This window comes from Anastrepha obliqua, chromosome 1 (assembly GCF_027943255.1).
Source record: "Anastrepha obliqua isolate idAnaObli1 chromosome 1, idAnaObli1_1.0, whole genome shotgun sequence".
Lineage (NCBI taxonomy): Eukaryota > Metazoa > Arthropoda > Insecta > Diptera > Tephritidae > Anastrepha > Anastrepha obliqua.
The window spans coordinates 115,253,210-115,270,973 of record NC_072892.1 but is presented as its reverse complement, the minus strand read 5'-3'; the positions used below and the strand labels follow the sequence as shown (position 1 = coordinate 115,270,973).

The 17,764-nt window shown below is 36.4% G+C and overlaps 1 protein-coding gene across 1 annotated transcript in view; it reads left to right on the top strand.

Annotated features, from left to right (window-relative positions):
- Positions 1-4,134: 4,134 nt before the first annotated feature.
- Positions 4,135-17,764, top strand: part of LOC129235746 (calexcitin-1) — a 63,381-nt gene continuing 49,751 nt past the window's right edge. Inside the window, exon 1 of the mRNA XM_054869758.1 lies at positions 4,135-4,360. The gene's annotated coding sequence lies outside the window, so the exon portion shown is untranslated. The remainder of the gene's footprint in view (positions 4,361-17,764) is intronic.

Sequence of the window (17,764 nt, the reverse complement as noted above, 5' to 3'; positions counted from 1 at the left end):
CGTCGTCTATCATTCGTTGAAAGATAGAGGGTGCATTTTTGAGACCAAAAGGAAGCCGCAAAAATTCGTATTTTCCATTCATTGTGGAAAATGCCGTTTTTGCGATGTCGCTGTCCTTCATTGGAATTTGGTGAAATCCCGAAGTGAGGTCAAGTGTTGTGAAATATTTAGCATTACCAAGACTCGCGATGGTGCCATTAATGTCAGGTATAGGATACGTGTCAGGGACAGTTACTGCGTTTAACCGCTTGAAATCTATGACCATTCGATATTTCTTTTCCCCATCAGACTGAGATTTTTTCGGCACAATCCATATGGGCGAATTGTATGGGCTTTTTGAAGGACGAATTATTCCTTCTGAAAGTAAATTCTGGATTTGCTTCTCAACTTCTTCGCGCATGTTTACAGGGTAGGGGTAACTTTTTGTGTAGATAGGGTTTCCGGTATTAGTTCTTATTTCGGCTTGGACATTGGTTTGGATTTCCATACTGCGGTCAACCGGACCAAACAAGGTTTCGTATTTATTTAATATTTGGTAGAGCTTATTTTTAGTAAGGTTAGTGATATTTGGATCCAGCGGGATGTTTGTTTCTATTTTATTAACTTGTTGCGCTATTTTTCGCTTAAGGGGCAATACTACATTTGGTTTCAGCATAAGGACGTTGAGTTCTCTATCTATTACCGCTTTGACTTCAGTCAACGTGTCGTCGCCTATGATCCCGTCGAACGATTTGAGTCCTGGGAGGACGAAAAATGTGGTGGGAGTGTCCTTGCCTACAAACTTAAAAAAATATCCACATACTTTTCTGTCTACTTTTATGTCGCCACCGGCAGAGGTTACTTTGAATGGCTTTTCCACTGGCACGGTGTTGCGTGCTACGCGTTCACTGATGTAATTTTTGTTTGCCCCCGTGTCGACTAGAAACTCTAACATACCCTGATCATGCGTAACATATTCTAAATATGGTACGCCAGACATGAGGCTCCTATGGTAAAATTTACCTGATCCTCCGTGAGTTGTTCTTTGTTTTCTGTATCCGGGATAACTTCTTTATCTACCGGTATCAGATGGAACAGCTTTTGTTGTTTACTAGCTGTTTGGTTCATGTGTCCCGTGGAACCTGCACCCCTATTTGCGCCGTCATATGGGGTAAATCTAGTGTTTCGCGACTGGGAAGATGGCTCGTAATTTGATTTTACTAACGCCGACGGAGTGCTCCGCCAATTTTGCGGTCTTGTTTGCCCTGAATTTGAGTAAGACGGTCTTGGTACTTTCCGGTTGCCGTCTTGCCACGTTCGATTGTTGTTCGGCTGGCGTGGATGTTGCTGGCCAGAATAGCCTTGGCCATTGTAATCCCGCCTGTTACGGGAGAAGGATGGAGTATCAATAATATTCCCGTCACCTCTATTTGCTAGAGATGGACGGTGAAATGTATTTCTGCGGTCCGCATTCCGCAACTTCAGGCAAGCAGAGTATGCCTCTGGTAAGGATTTGACATTTTGAACGAGGAGCAGGGCTGGTAGATCCCCGTTGAGACCTCTTATGAACACATCTAGTGCTCTTCGACGGTGCGCCTCTGTCAGCGCTTCAATTGTTTCCTTATGTGCGTACTTTTCTGGTTCTATCGTGTTTATCATTAGGGATAACTGTTTTTGGATTTGCGAATAGAAGTCGGATAACCTCTGCCGCCCTTGAGACATTAACGTCAGTTGCTGTTCCAACGTTTGTAAGTCTCTAGTGTCTGCGTAGTGCAGCGAAAGGGTTTCTTTAATTTTTGCCCAGTCTGAATCGTGGATGTTGTGCGCAAGTAGCGCAGAATCGGCCGCCCCCCTAATTTTTCCCCTAATATGCCTTAGGATGGCGGTATATATCGGCTTGTGCCGCACAATTTCGTAGTCTTTTATTACTAACTCTACACTGTGCACCCAGGAACCATAGTGTTCCCGTGAACCATCGAATACTTGCAGCTCCTTGACACAGTCCGGAAGCTTGGCCACTTGAGTTAGTTCATCTTCCGTTCGAGGCGTAACTAGTGGCTCGACTGGTTGTGGCCTGGTGTCCGTGGACTGTCTACGTACCTCCAGTACTTCCCTCTCTATTCGTTCCAGGTCCTGTGTAAGGCCTTGCAAGGAGTCATCTCTGTTCGTTGCTTCCACCCTATTGAGACGCTCCTCGAACTTCTTTATCTTACCAAGAATGGCATTCAGAGCGCCATTCATCTCTGTGAGGGACCTCGAAATCTCGTCGGAGTTCATTTTTTTTGAAAATAGAAATATATATAGATAGAATAGATTTGTAAACTTACACAAACCAATATTTCATTGGGCTTCTTGAAAAAACGGCGATACCAAATGTTTCCAAATATGGAGTTCAGTCAAAATTTGTTGTGTTTTTTTTTTTTTTTGATGTTTGGTATGCAAAATAAATCAATGCAATTAACTTTTCCGTTTTTTCCGAACTTGATTTCTTTTACACGAAATTTGCTGTTGAATTGGCAGATATGCACAAAAGCACGCACACACACAGCTAAGTATTGCACTTCACAAAGGATGTTTGACTGATTTTACAAGCACCAACTGGCATTCCAACAAAGCTTAATTTTTATCCAAAAAACGAAAATTCTATTCAAATTTCTTGTTTCAATTCGTTTGTGGCAAACCACGTAAAATTTAGTTCAATTAGCACTTTATGTTACAGGAACTGCCTATGCCGATTTGTTGTTGACTTCGATTTTGACTCCGTTTTCGACTTTGCCATGGAAAATTTTATTACTATTATCGTTTATTTTTTTAAGTCACTTTGGCTATGTTGCTTTGGCACATGTAGAAAAATTTTGTTATCGTTTATTGTTGTTTTTTTTTTTTTTGTTTTAAGCCACTTCGCACCGACTGCTCGGGCGCCACTTAAGCCCTGACCGATAGGGGCTTTGAAAAAATTAAAGTTGCGGTGAACCAACTGTTCACCGATAACATAAAAAACGCGATTTTAGGTTTTCACAAATAAATTTTATTCCGCACTAGTTGCGGTTCTGACTCTAACTAAACTTTACAAATTATAATTCTTACCAACTAGCTTCTTAACCTAAGCTAATTCGCCAACGTTGCAGTTCCCACCACTTGCTGGTATTTCGCAATCGTTGGGTTGCGCGTGTTGGCCAATATGCTGGCCTTGCAATTCCCAAGCATTGGATATTGCAATTGATCGCTTGCGCGTGTGTCGCGTCAGCGAAAGTTCTTGTGTGAACTTTAATTGGAGCAATGAACTCACGTGTAGTGCAATGTGATCACAGGGTGCGACGTTGGGAAGTATAGTGGTGACATAACTTAAATATATATTGGGTACAAAATAGATTTAAAAAAGCGCTAACATTTTTGAATATTCTCATTTTGTCAATACTTCGTCTGAGACTGCAGCTTAAATTGCAGCGTAACCGACCCTAGGCAGTCGCAGAGGAGCACGAAAATACGTAAGTACAAAGACAAAATTACGATCAAAGCAAATTAGAGCAAACTGTTCGACAGAAATAACGAATTGCCGCACAATCCGAGATTGCACGTGGTTGAGCATGCACAACACGCCCTCGCCAACAGCGCTGCTATGCAGCCGGCATCGGTTTGACAGCAAACACGCCAGCAAACATTTGAGCGACAAACAAATAATTCACCGCACATACTGCATACATACACACATAAACGTGCATATTTAAACACCCATACATATACGTGTTTATTTACATTTATACCAGAACAAATACAGCCGAATTATGACTTGGCAGCGGAACAACAGAATTAACTGCAGCAGTAGATTTGAACGAGCGAAATGCCGCAATGGCAGCTTCAAATAAGCAGTCAGTTACTTGTATTTGTCAGCTGTGATAAGATAGCGTCGGCAGTGCGATAACAATAGCTGCTGCGAAAAAAGGCAACGGTATGACGTCGGCGCCGCAACGCCAGAACTATGGAACACAGTTATGAGAATGGAACAAAAATTCCAGCAGCAGAGCACCCAAACAACCCACCCCACTGAACGAGCATCGGCGATATCCGAATTCACCAACACATACACACATAGATGCAAGTAGAGATACAGGCACAATTCGCTAAACGGGCGTATAAAAACGGCAGTCGATTCGTGGGGCAATATCACTAACGTTTCGCACGCGCAACCAGCAACTTGCAACAGTCGCAGTTAGCCAGTCAAAAGGGATAGTATTCTAACGAAAATTCGTTGATTTTCAAACAAAAAAACTCAAAACAAACTTCCCAGCCAGAACGGAGGACAAATTATTGCAGTGCAATTAAGCAAAGGCCGCAGGAGTAGCAAAAATATATCTTAATTGCAGAAGCAATTAATAATTTGGTGAGTGAGTGCTGAAGAAATAAAAACTACGTTCATTAAAAGACAAAATAAAAGATGAAATAAAAGTATAAGTACAAAGCAAAAACTAAAAGTGAAATGGTACGAAATAGGAAATAGGAAATGAACAGGCAAACTTTTGAATCATAAAGGATTGTATGTCATGAAAGGGATGAGAATCCTTTCGTACTGGATAATTTTTCATTGCTAAAATTTCACTTTTTAATTTTGTAATTCTGCAAATGGATAGAGAATTGTGTGGACTGAAAAGTGCTAGCAACAAGGTAGACAATTGTGTTGTCTTTTTTGTTTGGCTTTTGCTTCTACCTTCGATACACCAAGATTTAAGTGGAAAATTTGAAAAACGACTCGCCCAGCTGAAGGTAAAAAGCCTGGAAAATAATTTATGTAGCAGCAAATTAAATTGACATTACAGTGCAATATACACACGCATACACGCGCGTATATAAACACAGAGGTAACTGTTTGGTAAAGACAATAACAAGTAAACATAAATTAAGATGAAGTGGACGGGTGGTGATTAAGAATATCTCTGGAATACAAATTAATATAAGATGCCAACTATCGAGGGAAAATAAACTTACTCTTGGTTGTATAGTGTTGAAGAAAAGCTCTTAGTGAAAATTCGTCTAAAGTAATTAAGAATATTTGCATTTTATTGGTAAGAGGTTTGAGAAAATAATCTAAATTAAATACAAATACACAAATGATGGATGATGCACACCTATGGCCTAGCTTCTTCTCCGTTTTTTGTGTGCGCTTAGTTTGCTTTCTTATGTTCCGTTGGGCACAGATTTGCTTGAAGAAATTCTTGTGCTTTTTACGGGTTTAATTAGCCGATGCCTTAATTAAGAGGCAAATGAAGGTAGTAGATTTTGTGTGAGGAATGATGTGACACACATTTTGCAAGTAATAAGAAGTGGAAATTAAATCTAAGCTCAATGAAATTAAATTCAGAAACTTAGATTAGGTGAAAAGTAAGTGGCAAGTCTTGGTCGTACGATGTATCTAAGGGATTATTGAATTAACCTTGAATTGCATTGCCGCCTATTCCCTTTTAGTTCTGAATCATTTTCTTGGGGAAAAATTTATTCTATGTTTCGCCATTAGCTGTCGCGTTGAAGCGCTATTTGAAAAGAAAATACTTCTATGAGACTACGAGCATTTTCAACTAAGACGACTGTCGAACAAACCGACACCAATCAGAAGTAATAAATATGGGAAGTTAAGACCAAGGGATGTCAAAAAAGGGTGTCTGCAAAGTTATATTGGTTTTTGTAATTATGCTTGGGGAAAAAGGAATTCATTATTTTTGGGTAAAATTTTTGCGTAAAATTTTTGCGCGAATGGCTTAAAACTGTTTTATGGTCGATCTTTAGTTCCTAGGCGATGCTACGACTACTAAAATTCCGGTTAACTTCGATTATTTTGTGATTTTATCGACATTTTCTTAAACATCAAAAATGTCTGAACGGCATCGATAGAACCAAAATTGCACGTAATTGCTGTTATATTATCCACACCATAAACACCATTCACAATTTCAACGGCCTGGCTTGTATTTTCGCATTCATCAAAGAAGCAATGTAAAATATACTGAATTTTTTCTATGTTGGCTTCCATTGTTACCACCCTGTAACTCACAACTAAATGAAACAAATAAATAACAGCAAACTAGTTTTTTTAGTGTGAAATGTCACCTTGACAACGAGTGTAAACTTTAAGTTGTTTGATCGATACTTTACAAGATATCGATCACTGTTGTCATAAACAGAAAGTTGCTAGTGAAAATAATTTACTCCAGCCGACTAGAATATACAACTCCTCTACAATTGATTATTCGGATCCTATTTGAGATAATAGTTTTGAATATCCGACTTAAACAACTTTTTCAAATACCGTTATCTCGAAAACGGAAACCAATCTGGCAAAACGGAGAACGCCATTGAATTTAGAAGGCCACATTTAAGTAAGATCAACAATCGATATCTTACTCTCGTCGCAATCACTAGCACATTTTGCTTAAATACAAATATACAAATGATGGATGAAGATGTGGAAATTAATAATTAATTTGAAATAAGAAAATTGTGAATGAATAAGAAATCTGAGAATTTAGAAATTTTTAAATAATTTGGCTCACTATATGTATTTTTTCCTTCGAGTAAATATAATAAATTGCAAAAAGGTAATGAATTTATACACTGGTCACCTATTTACAAAATACACGTAATAATTAACCCTTGAATAAACACTTCTTTGATAAATGGTGTATACTAGGAGGCGCAAAATTAATCACCATATCGGAAGTTTTTTAATTTTTGCAACTGGCATTGTACGTCTACCTTATTTGACCCTTGTGAACTATACAATTGCAGTATACAAACAAGTCGTCACTCAAATCACATTTTTATTTAGTAAAAAAGTTATTCAAAAGCAAATTAATTTTGTGCCACCTTGTGTAATATATAAATACGAAATGAGCGTTCACGATTAGAAGCACCCTTGATAATCATTCACAATTTACTTATTTGACACCACAGTTACTTTTTCCTTGACTTCCAGTACGCCGCCATGATGAGTGCCCTTGTGGTAACTGCAACTTCATCTTGAGGAACTACGAAAAATTTCAATTTTCGCTAAAAACTCTGTAACAACGAGCAAACAGCAGGCCGATTCATTAGTAGAATCTAGTCCCTCTAGGGAATTACATACACGCAGCAGCGCCAATACGACGACATGGAACTGTCTAGCCGCTGTCTGCCAAGCCGGAACATATTCATATTGAAAACACTTTTAGCATTACCTTCAGTCGGAACTTAGACGTTCTTACTTTCGTTAACAGCTCTCTATCTTTTTCTACACTGCTGACTTATTTATGGGTCATACTAAAATGTAATTTTAAATATGTATTATCTCTAGTGGCTGCTCGAGCCATCCAAACTCTGCCAGTGCTCTTAACTGGATATCCAATCATAAAGAGTAACACTAATTTTCAAAACGCAGGTCCTTCATTTCTAGGCATAAGATTATGGAACTTAAGGAACTTAATTCAGTCCACCGTTTTCTGGCGGCTTCTGAAATATAACTATCAATAAATTATAGTGTTGGCTATCTAGCCAGTTATTTTGTTTGTAAATTTGAGGGCAAAAGATATTTCCTTGGGTAGAGGGTGCGACGCGTAATATCTTTGCATTTTTGACATGAAATTTTTGATTGATGCTTTCATGGCGAAATAGAAAGCCAATAAAATAAAATTAATTTCCGACTTGGTTATTTATATCTCGGATTTTATATAAAAATAGTTCCTTAATTGGCCATATTTTGTTCATTTCTATTATTACTGTAAACAAACGGCAAAAATAAACAAAGAGGTTTGCTTATAAAATATTTATATAAGCGAAAATAAATTGAAATAATTTAATTTTTTCTGCAGAAATTTGGCACACAAGTCAAAATTGATTCTTTTCCAATTTACGAATTTAATTGCATTTGATTCAGTTATTAAGAACGGGTTGTTATTACAAATGCACATACATAGAAATAAAGCAAAAATATGCTCAGAGTTTTTTACTTGGCCTAATATTCCTATGCGGTTAAACAAGAACAAGTATACTTCCATACACAACCGCAAAAAATATAATTTAATATTTTTGGATTATTTTTTCGTAAAATGCAAATATAGAAAATAAACTCCTAAGTGAGAAAAAAGAAATTAAAGAGAGCAAAATCTTCTCCAGATATTTTTAGATTTAATTTACTATTATATAAGCTTTACAGGATAGATTTGCAAATTTCCCTAAATTAAGAATGCATGACTTAGTGCACAAAGATTCAAGCATAGAGCCACAATGATATCTCGCGGGAGCAACATCTAAATCAAGGATACTGTGGAATTTTTCTTTGAAAAAAATAAATTTGTTTGCGAAGCTCATAGAGCCCTTTTTTCATTTTTCGTGCGGTTTACATGCTGGCGGTATCATCGGTGCTTATTTTGAAAGGAGCACAGCCCTTACGGTAACTGGCGAGCACTATCATTTCTAAAAAAAAGCTTTTTCATGTCCAAAATACATTCGGAGGTTTGCCGTTGCCTACCAAGGGGCAACAGCTATTAGAAAAAATGTTCTCTATAATTTGATATTTCATGCCCGGAGATTCAAATCTGAGCACTTCTGAATGGTAATCACCCACCAAGTCATTCGACTATGGCGACCGTTAATAATGTTGCAGCTGGCTTCGCTGAATAACCTTCATTTACTAATTTCTAATTTATGTCGATTATTCATTAAAGGCTAATATAAGTACCTGTTAATTATTATTTTAAACTTGTTTGGCTTAGTGACTGGAATGGAAAATATCACAATTACCTTAAATTTTTTAAGCAGTCAAAAGTAATTGCGAGAAATATCATTTCTTTTACTCAATTTCAACATCTTCTTCATCTTTTCCTTCTAAAAATCATTTCCTACCTCTTCCTTATTTACTGTACCACAATTTGACTGCTGTAACGCGACACATTTTTCTGCATTCATTTGTTTGTCTTTACTTCTACGCATTTATTCAGCTGTCTGGCCATTTGTTTGACTACCTGTCCGCACGTCCATCGCTTTGTGATTGCACTGACATTCATTTGCTTACTTGTTTGAAATTAGAAAACTTTGGTCAAATGCACACAATTAAACATAAAAACCACAAAACAACAACAAATGCAACCAATGAATAAGTGGATATATATATCTATGTATCTTTACCTGGGAGATTGCACTTGGCATATGCAAGCATGAGGATATGTGGATTTCGAGAAACAATAAAGCGATGGCGAATGAAAGCACAATAGACAAAGCTAAACAAATAAATAAATAGATGAGTGATGTGGAAATCGGGGAAATGAATTGTCATTGTGTCGCGATTTGGTCGTAATAAAGCCATAGTGACAACTGAAGAAGCAGCTAATTTGGAAAATGTCTCAAAGCTTCTGTGCGCTAACCGCCATCAATGGTTGTGATTGTCTAGCGTTAACAAGCTCACATACATTCATACATACACACATACATACATATATATAATATGTGCACATGTGTTTTGCTGCATGAACACATACGCATATTTTTACGTACTCCCGTTTAATAACATATTTGCATTACAAATGCTGGCATGCTGTCGTGCAGCTATGCTGCTGGCAGGCACTCAAACAATCAGTTTCATTGTTAGTAATGGAAATAACACTTTTATTGTTTTTTACTAAATTACTTTGGCGCTTGAAAAATGAAAAGTTAACATAAAAATATCCTCATTTAATTTACATACGTTTTTTACAAGCCTTTACAGGCTCCCCCATGTACATACATACATATGCAAGGCATAGGGCAGGCTTGACATTGCGTATACGCGACATTGATACAATATCATGTAAATTTATGCATGTTGATTTTGTACGCGATGACTCGCTGTCTCATTCTGATTTGCAAACACTTTGATTTCTTGATCTGCTGGTAGTACAGATATGGGACGTGCATGACACTCGAAAGATATGCAGACACGCGTTGATATGTGCTTGCATATCCACATGTGAATGCTGCGCTTGTTTTGTGTAACACGGTGGCGTATGAGTGATTTCAAATTCATGATAACGCGACACATTTGAATGATGGCACTCATTGCTTGCATGTAGAAAATTTAGAGTGGATTTATATTAACGGAACGATAATCATTAATTTTACAATTGCTTTACATGCTCGTTTGTCTTGGGAATGAGACACCCACTGCATGTGCATATAATGAATTGGTGGTGAATAGAGAGACGAACCTATTAAATTTCAACTTCATTTATTATTGTCAACTACTTCGCTTCGGTTTACAGCTTTGAAACAGCTCAAACCCAAATGAAATAGAAGAATAATAGTGTCATAAATAATTTTATTGAGAACATTAACAACTGTGCAGCGAAAAAGTTGTCATGCTTAACTCGTTTATTGCATGCCAGTGAAAGTAGCTGCGAAAATAGTTGTATGAGCGAAAAATTTTTACCCATCAGGCCATAAAAATTCGAACATTGACAAGAAATATATTTAGCAGTGTAGTAAAGAAATAAACTAGTTTTTTTATACAAAGAATTACTTAAATCTTCAAGCGTTGTTTGTGTCAATTTGATACAATCTTAAAATTCAAGTGTATATTTGCACTAATCACTATTAATTCGTGCCACTGTTATTTCTTCTAAAATACAGAATCATAAACTCATATAAAAATAAGCAACAAAAACCACAGTTTCAAGCATTCTGCAAAATTATTAAAAATTCCATCAACATTTTTAACATTTTAACCAGCATCTTCAGAATTTTTCGGGTATACAGTTTTATAGCCCATTAAAATTGAGTACAACAAAGTAACAGTTTCAAGTGTCTGCAACGAACCGCTGATTTTGCGCAATTTTTGTTGACGGTGTTAGACTTTTTCTTCCATGCAAAAACATCGAGCAAGTACTATACTTTGTGTAAAAGCAAAGGCGGGACCAGATAGAAAAACCTGAAAGCAAGGCGGTGCATATCCTAATATAGTTAAATGAATTATAAACACTAAACTGTATTCTTTAAACTGACATTAATTGCTGAAGGAGAGCTGTTTCTGCTTTCTTCTGAGCATGCAACTATTATTTTGAATTCAACTTTATGTGTATTGCTTATTTTGCAAAAAATTTTAAGCATGGATGAAACTGCAGCAAATGTTTAAGAATTTTGTACTAAGTTTGAAACTTAGCTGATAAGATTTTTGTTTGTAGTATGAATTTAATTTTCATAAAAAATAGTGATGTACTTATAATCTTGCAACTGGTTGTATATGAAAAGAAATCGTAGGGGTACGAATTGATAGTGATTAAGGCAAGTATGCACATAGTGCGGCGCATTTAATTAGCCATTTTGCTTCTTTTCACTTAAACACTCAACAACACTTGAAGTGAAGAATGTGCCAAGGATGCCTGTAAACAAAATTTTCGCATTTCTTTTTCTCACCATCAGAACCGCATTTGATTTTGAATACTTAATAATTCAATTTAGAAAATTTTACACCTGACTAATAGGACTATGAATAAGTTCGTGTGGTTTTTTTTCGAAATTTGAAACTTTATTGACGTAAAATGGTTACAAATTTAATATTCAAAGTATTGTCCATCGCTTACTACTACTTTTTCCCATCTTTCTGGCAATCCACGGATTCCCTTTGTGAAAAATTCGGTCGGTTTTGCCGCAATCCACGAATCGATCCATTTTTTGACTTCATCGTAATTACGGAAGTGCTGGTCAGCCAGGCCATGTTGCATCGATCGGAAGAGATAGTAATCGGATGGCGCAAGGTCTGGACTATACGGCGGGTGGGGTAGGACATCCCATTTGAGCGTTTCTAAGTAAGTTTTTACCATTTGTGCAACATGTGGCCGAGCATTGTCATGTTGCAAAATAACTTTGTCGTGTCTATCGGCGTATTGCGGCCGTTTTTCTCGCAGTGCTCGGCTCAAACGCATCAATTGTCGTCGGTAGACATCCCCCGTAATCGTTTCATTCGGTTTCAGTAGCTCATAATACACAACACCCAGCTGGTCCCACCAGATACACAGCATAACCTTCAGGCCATGAATATTCTGCGCCGACGTCGATGTTGAAGCATGGCCAGGGTATCCATACGTTGTCCGACGTTTTGGATTGTCGTAATGGAGCCACTTTTCATCGCCAGTCACAATTCGATGCAAAAAACCCTTTCTTTTGTGCCGTTGAAGCAGTTGTTCGCATGCCATAAAACGGCGTTCAACGTCTCTTGGCTTCAATTCATACGGCACCCAATGGCCTACCTTTCGGATCATTCCCGAATTCGACATTTTCAAGTGTGGTAAAAATATTGTTGTTTACGCTTCAAATAAAAAACTTATACTGACGTTTGTGCCTTACGACAGTAGCTCTCCAATGAATGTTTGGAAATGTGGATCGATGGAATAATAATCAAGTTACGCCATCTGTTGTAAAACCGCACGAACTTATTCATAGTCCTATTATTTTCGGAACTTTTTGGTTTATATTAGTTTTGCGTAGTAATGATCTTACTTCTAGAATTACGAATTATATTACAAAGAATCACATCCAATTTCAGTTAGTAGTTTTCGAGATTACCTCGTGCACAGCATTATCGGCTTTATTCTCTATTCATTATGTTAATGGCATTTAACATTATTATTTTTATTCTTACCTTTCAGTTCTAGTGAACAATTAGCAAACAAAAAGGGAGGAATAGATGACTCAATTTAATAAAAATAAAAAAAGGTTAAATTTCAAAAATATGTATATTTTTATACTCCACTATTTATTTATTTTATTTTAATTACTGATTCAATCCTAACACAACAAGAATAATGCTTATAATTTTAATGCTAATCATAACTGCATACAATTTTGCAATCGTAACTACAGGAAAACAATCGAGTGCAACATTCAAATGTTAGGCTAAGTTAGGTTGAAGTGGTTGTTTTGCAGTCATAGACCGGATCGGTCCATAGCGATACCAGATGAACTTCATTAGTTATGAGTTTTGAAATAGTCCACCCGCATGGTGCCTGTTTCTATTACGAATTTAAGGAGATTTTTCCAACCCACTGCTGAGATTTTTCCCACTCAATCAAACTATGGTCGCCATAGCCGAATGGGTTGTTGCGTGACTACCATTCGGAGTTCAGAGAAAACATAGGTTCGAATCTCGGTGAAACACCAAAAAAAGAAAAACATTTTTCTAATAGCAGTCGCCACTCGGCAGGCAATGGCTAAGCTCCGAGTGTATTTCTGCCATGAAGTAGGCTTAAAACTGTAGGTCCCTCCATTTGTGGAACAAGATCAAGACGCACGCCACAAATTGGAGGAGGAGCTCGGCCAAACACCAAGAACTGTGGTGCCCCCAGATATTTAAGGCGTATTTTGAATAACGTGTGACATCCGCTCTCCATCCAATGCTCTACAATTTCCCTTGAGTCCTGCTCTCTACATTTCCTGCATTCTTCGCTGTCCGAGATTCCTATATCATAAACATATGCTGCTAATAGGCTATATTCCGTCAGCACGCCCTTCGTGTTACTGATATGACATCTTAGAGTTTGACTGTGATCCATCAAAGAAACGATCATTCAAAGAAACAAGAAACGTAATTATGAATAAGTATTTGTGATTTGGGTAGGTGACTTATTGCTAATACATATTAAATATTAAATTTTGGGGATTTGGATTTCCAAAGTCGGTTCACATTTACTAAGACGTTCACAGACTGGTTCTGACGTCAGTGTTTTGTATCTATCAGCGAGTAGTTTAAAGCTTCTCAGGAATTCCGATGCGATTATTCTGAAAGCCATGTACTCAGGTCCATGATTTGATTATATTCCAAATTTCAGATCTACTGTTACGAATTTAGCTTTATTCGCAAATCTTGTTTTAAAACAATTTAAAACAGGCCAACATATTCACCGACTTGTCAAAGCATTCGATAGAGTCAGCCATAGTATCTTACTTAAAAATCTGGGTTCAATTGGACCCTAGCTTACTTGTGGGATTTGTATCCCATCTCTTTGACTCAACTCATTTCGTTCGTATACACAATGTAAAATCTGACGCCATCAAAGTTTCGTCACATGTACCGCAAGGCAGCCATCTCAGGCCTTTATTATTGTCAATCTTTGTTAATGATATTCCAAACTTTTTCTTTTGACATAGCGTTGTCTGATGTACTATGTAGATGACTTAAGAATTTACTGTCGTATAGACGACGTTACTACTGTATGAGACTTCCAGAGGACTTTACAAGATTGGAAACATTGGTCTGATAATAACTTTATTCCCCTTAATGCTAGTATATGTTAGAATATGTCCTTCGCGAAGTTGCGTTTGATTTCGATTACAACTTGGGCACTACCACACTCACAAAAATGTGTGAAAAGAAAGAATTTGAGGTCAGATTTACATCAACAATGTAGTTTTCTAAACATATAGACTTTATGATTGCCAAGTCTAGATCTAAGCTCAGCTTTATAGTAAAGGATTCAAGGGAGTTCCAGGATCTTTCTACGCTGAAGATTTTGTATTCGTCTTTTGTAAGATCAAGCCAAATCAAGATCAAATAAGAACTACGTTCACAGTAAAATCCAGGCTGGCACTTTGGATCTTCCCGGATTGGTAGACTATGCACTCCCGCCTACATCTACCATTACAACGTTCACGACCCTCCTACCTTTAAGGGAAGAGTGGGAACAGGACGATGCAAGACAGGGTGAGTATAACCGGCTCCCTGTAAGCTACTCATCCTTGAAGAAATTGTAAGGAAAGCGAACGAAAGATAGCGTAATGAAGCCACCTGCAAAATCGCGCATCAAATGTGGCCGACTCTCAATGCTAAACGCACAGAATCTCTGCTAAGCCAAAATAAACACAATCTCAGCACATTGATTTTAGTCATAACTGGGCACTGTCTAATAGGTAGGCACGACCAAAGGATGAGTGTATAAGCACATGACTTTTGTAGAAGTTGTCTTGATGAGGAAGAGGGAGAGACAATCTTGCACCTTCTATGCTATTGTCCTGCTCTAACCAGACGTAGATTTACTATTCGAGGCAGACAATTGTTTAACAAATCGGAAGATCTCAGATCTGCAGAAATGAGAGATATTCTAAAATTTTTGAAAATCACTCGAGATGGGGAAAGCTCCCCACGTTGCATCACAATGGGCTATGAGCCTGAGTGTGTCCCACAGGACAACCGTTTCAATCCAACTTAACTTAATATCAAGACTCGAATATTGCAGCGTTATCTGGGATCCATTCTATGTGGATGTATGTCTAAAAATTGAGAAGGTACTGCAACGTTTCACTAGATTTGCCATAATTTCCCTTCCTTTGCCTTGTAGTTTGCTTATATATAAAAGTGGATGCTATTTGTTACCATCGAAATACGAAGAAAAAATGTCATCGGTAATTTGTATAGCGGACATAGCCACGAATCATATCAAATGCCACTTCTTACTGGAAATAATAAACTCTCTCACTTACTTTTCATTTGAACTATTCGTAATCGTGGCCTCAGCTACATGTTCCATTTACCTTATTACAAACCCAATTTTAGTCATAACGAATCGCTCACACGTTGTACAAAGCAGTATCGCCAATTCTGTAAAAAACTAGACATATTCTCTAACTCATAAGAGACTTTTAAGTCAAAACTTAATATAGGGATACTCTTTTTGAATTGTGACTAATGTATCTCACCATAAATCCAAGCTGTTACAGTAGCAGTTTTAGCAATTTCAGTGGATTGGCTTGCACTTTCGCTTTTATCAAAGAAAAGTTGTAAAATGTACCTAATTTTCTCTTTGTTGACTTCCATTGTTAACAACCTGTAATTCCCAACGGAATGGAACAAACAAAAAATAGCAAAAAAATTATTTTAGTATAAAATATCACCTTAACAACGAGCATAAACTTTGAATCCTTTGAGCGGGATATCGATAACTACAGCCATCTACCAAGAAAATAATAGATTTCTTTTCCCCAAGCGTTCGTGTTATTAATCTATTTGAGTTGTTCTTTAATTGATGACTAAATGAATAAATAAAGAAATACTTAAATAAATAAATCAGTGTAAACTTAACACCAATAAAGTGGTTTAGAAATAATAAAAAATGTAAAAAAATAAACAAAGAAGATATATAATTTAGGCACTAGAGGCACTAATAATTTCATAACCACAATTGTTTATCAAAGCGCTTATTAGGGTCACCATAAATAAGTAGAAAAAAACATAATATATTATTATTTTATTTATTATTTTCGTATACTTTATTAGCAATTTGATTTGACCAATGTATACCAAATGTGGTTTTTAAATGATTCATCTTTGTTATGGATGATATTCGGCGCTGATATTTTTCCGTTTTGGTATGGCGTTCTCTGACTCATAACACGTAAAAATTTGATGGCCTTGGCTAGCAATTTGACCCACAAAGTCATTGTGTTGTCAAGAAGTCAGCAAGAAAGCGATTTAAACAGGTTTTCGTATATTGCGAGTATTGCCATTAATTATTTGAAATTTACAAAATTTGCATAAAAGGTTTTGACCGCCATTAGAAATAATTCACGATATCCCCAATTCAGCCAAGTCAGTGTGTGCTTGTTTATGTATCTCCCTTTCTCTTTTTCTCTCTCTCTCTCTCTATATATATATATATATATATATATGTATATATAAATTAATTAGATACATATAATTTAATTAGAGAATCTGCTGCGATTTTTAACAAATCGGTGTGAATTAGCAACAATAGCAACAATTAACAAATTGACAATAAAAATGTATTGCTTCTATTTTTTACTGTTTGTTTACCCTAAAATACAAAAATTTACATATTGATCAAGAAAATAATTTCAGTGGATTTATAAAGAACTCAGATAAGTAAGTGCTTTGTGATTTTCTTTCGAAGTAAACATCCTATCAGGACTAAATATTTCATTGTACTATGGCAATGATAGTCTTCAGGCTTAGCTTGGACAAAGCAAAGGATTTGGGGCATTACTCTTGAAATTTGTAGAAACACAATATGCTTATGCCCATTACTTAAATCGGATATACATGTACCTATGTACTTTCATAAATAATTCGCACCGTTTAAAATTACCAGTTTGACAAGCGAACTCAGTTTGTACTTTGTAATACAGGTTCTTTGATCTTAATGATTTAAATATGTATGTAACACATGTAAACGCAGTGAATTATTGATTTGCTCGCGACATTCAGTAAGCGGCTTGTGTTTATTTTTGGGATTCTTATCTCATGTTTTGATGTAAAAAGTATCTTTTTTTATGTATACATCTTGTTTTTTATATACACTTTTGGGAAACTTTCAATAATAATAAATTAAGCATGCCCTCAGAACACGTAATCGTTTACTTCAAATATTATAATTTTTTTTATTCGATATAATTTCGCTCATCTTCAATATTTTTATTCCTACGATCCTTTAAAGACCCTACTCAACAAATTTCCAAGTTATTATTTTATCTAAGATGGTACTCTGTAATTTCAGGAGAACGCAAAATACGTTCCAATATGGTTTTTGTTACGCATATATGTATATGTATATGTTTTCTTTTAACTCCTTGTGGAGCATAGGCGCACGTGTACAAGCAACAAGAAAAAAAATTTAAATTTAAGCTATATTTCTAAGAGTATACTTTGCAATAAATGAATAGTTCTGCACTGTGTTAAAAATGCAAAGCATGTTAAAGTGCGTTTTTATATTTATAAACTCATTCTGCGCCAGAAAGAGCCTACATTTTTCGACCATCAGAAAAAAAATTGTCAAAAATCAAA